The sequence below is a fragment of the Carlito syrichta genome, unplaced genomic scaffold, assembly GCF_000164805.1.
Source record: "Carlito syrichta isolate Samal-C Ts95f unplaced genomic scaffold, Tarsius_syrichta-2.0.1 Scaffold288315, whole genome shotgun sequence".
NCBI lineage: Eukaryota > Metazoa > Chordata > Mammalia > Primates > Tarsiidae > Carlito > Carlito syrichta.
The window spans coordinates 129507-132125 of record NW_007232411.1 but is presented as its reverse complement, the minus strand read 5'-3'; positions in this window follow the sequence as shown (position 1 = coordinate 132125).

Below are 2619 nucleotides of genomic sequence, written 5' to 3'. Positions count from 1 at the left end.
GGGCGCGCCCCGCTGCTTCTGCTTTGCGACCACGGAGTCGGGAGCGGCCTGTTGACGGAGAGCTGAAGGTCGTTCTGCGGTGGGAGTGGGACGCATCCTCCCTGGGCTGCGTTGCGGGCCGAGCTAGCCCCGAACCGGCCCCCTGCTCCGTCATGGTGTGTCCTGTGTTCGTCCTTTGAGTCGGGGTCTCACTCTGTCGCCCAGGCCGGAGCGCCGCGCGCGGCACGATCGCGGCTCGCCGCGGCTGGACCTCCCGGGCTCCGGCGGTTCTTCCGCCCCAGGCTCCCAAGCAGCTGCCTTGAGGCTTCGTGACGGTGACGATGAGCTTAAACGTAGTAAGAATCTGCAGCGTCCGCAGGAAACAATATTTCTCCAGGGATGGGCTGCGGCTGTAAAACGAGAACCCCCCTCTTTGAGTGATAACTGCTTTCTTGCCGAGAAACTTTGTTCTCTGAGTTCCGAGACTATCACCAACCTCGCTGCCTGAAATTACATCAGAAAGAATGCAGCGTCCCGAACTGGTATGGCGGGTCTGTCCCCACCGAGAAGCAGCTTTGATTTGCAATTCGGCTGCAGAACTTCAGATAAGGATTCTGAGCATACATTTCACGCTTGGATTTTTGTTTCTTTGTTTGTTTATTGTTTTGTTTTGTTTGAGTTGGAGTCTCACTCCGTCGCTCAGGCCGGAGTGCCGTGGCACGAACGCTCCGGTCACCCCAGCGTCGACCTGCCTGCCTCCGGCGATCCTTCTGCCTCGGCCTTCCAAGTAGCGTGCGCTACCGCAGCCGGCTAATTTTTTTTCACGTTTATTGTAGACTCGAGGTCTCGCCAAGTTGCCCGGGCTGGTCTCGAAGCCTCGGGTTCCCAAAGTGCGGGATTACAGGCCGAGCCGGCCGCGCTTATCTTAAGCGAGGCCTTACACAGCATTCTGGCTCCACTTCACGCTCCGCACCCCGGAACACACCTGGGGTTTTCGGCTGATCGGCCTAGACCGGCGGCCTCCCGTTTCCTCTGTTGTTCCTTTGAGAGACAACGGGTTCTCCCTGCGTTGCCCAGGCTGGAGTACAGTGACTATTCGCAGGCTTGACCACTGCGCACTGCGGACTTGAACTCCTGGGCTCAAGCCATCCTCCCGCCGGTCTCCTGAGTAACCGTAGCTTTCAGGAGCGCGTGCCACCACGCCCGGTTTCCCGATTGGTCTTGGGTAAAACCGTGAGAGCGAAACACATAACAAAAGGGCTGTACTCTCTCTCCTCTGTGCCAGCTCAGAAATGTAAAACAAGCGCACGATTCATAGAAGCACAGACATAGCAGTTGGTGTGTAAAGGAGAGGAGAGTGAAGGCCCTACTCTCCCTTCCGTTCCAAAAGTTCACTTAGGGAAACTGTCCTGCGGTGAAGAATAAATCAGATGAACTGACAGGCAAGCGAGCCACGAGTTTAAAACCCGAGAAAGTAGGCCGGGTGCAGTGGCTCAGCCTGTAATCCCAGGCGAGAGGACTGCCTGGGCCCGGGAGTTCGAGACCAGCCCGGGCAAGTCGGTGAGCCCTCGTCTCTACAATAAATCACAGAAACCGGCCGGGCGTGGTGGCGTGCGTCTGTAGTTCCGGCTGCTTGGAAGGCCGAGCGGAAGGATCCGCCCGACAGCCCAGCAGGTCGAGGCTGCGGGGCCGTGAGCGTGCCACCGCCCTCCAGCCTGGGCGACGGAGTGAGACTCCGACTCAAAACAAAAGCAATCAAACCGAAAAACCGAGAAAGATAGCCCAACATTCTTCCCTCCTACCGGCGAGCTCTGCAGACTACACTCCGAGCCTTACACGCAGATCCACACTCTCAAGCACCTTTGTTACAATATCCCTTACAATACATGCTTACGATATGTATATTTAAAGGTAGGTTTGTGTGTGTGTGTGTGTGTGTGTGTGTGTGTGTGTGTATGTGTGTGTCTCCTTTCTTGTGGACACGGAATTTTGCCATTTTCCATGCTAGTCTCGGCTTCCGGCCTCACATCCCCCTGTCTCCCCCCTCGGCCTCCCGAAGCACAAGCGTGAGCCGCCGTGCAGCCCTCAAGCACCTCACAGCCAATGACAGTCTTCCCGAAACTCAGTTGCAGCCTATGGAGATCAGCCCACCGCACACGGTTGGGGGACCTCGTGACACAGTATAGTCTCTAAACTACCTTGTGAAACTACCAGAAATAAAGTTCTTGGAAGAAAGCACATAGGCCTAGGTTTAAGGGGGGAAAAAAAAATTGCAGGGCACGGTTGGCCACGTCTGCCATCCCAGCACTTCGGGAGGCTGAGGCTTAGGCGGCTTGAGCCGAGAAGTTGGAGATCACCCTGTGAAAAAGAGCGAGACCTCCCATCTCAAAAAGCAAGCTAGGGTGGCGAGCACCAGCATATCCCAGCTGCTTCAAAAACTGAACTAAATAAGCGGCGCGCAGGAGTTGGGAGCTCCAATGCCCGAGAAGTTTAATTCCAACTCCTTAATCAAGTGATAAAGGTAAAAACCATAAAGAAACGAGAACGGCCGGGCTCGGTGGCTCAGCCTGTAATCCCGCACCTTTGGGAGGCTGAGGTGAGTGGATGGCCTGAGCCCGCGGGGTCCAGACCCGCCTGGGC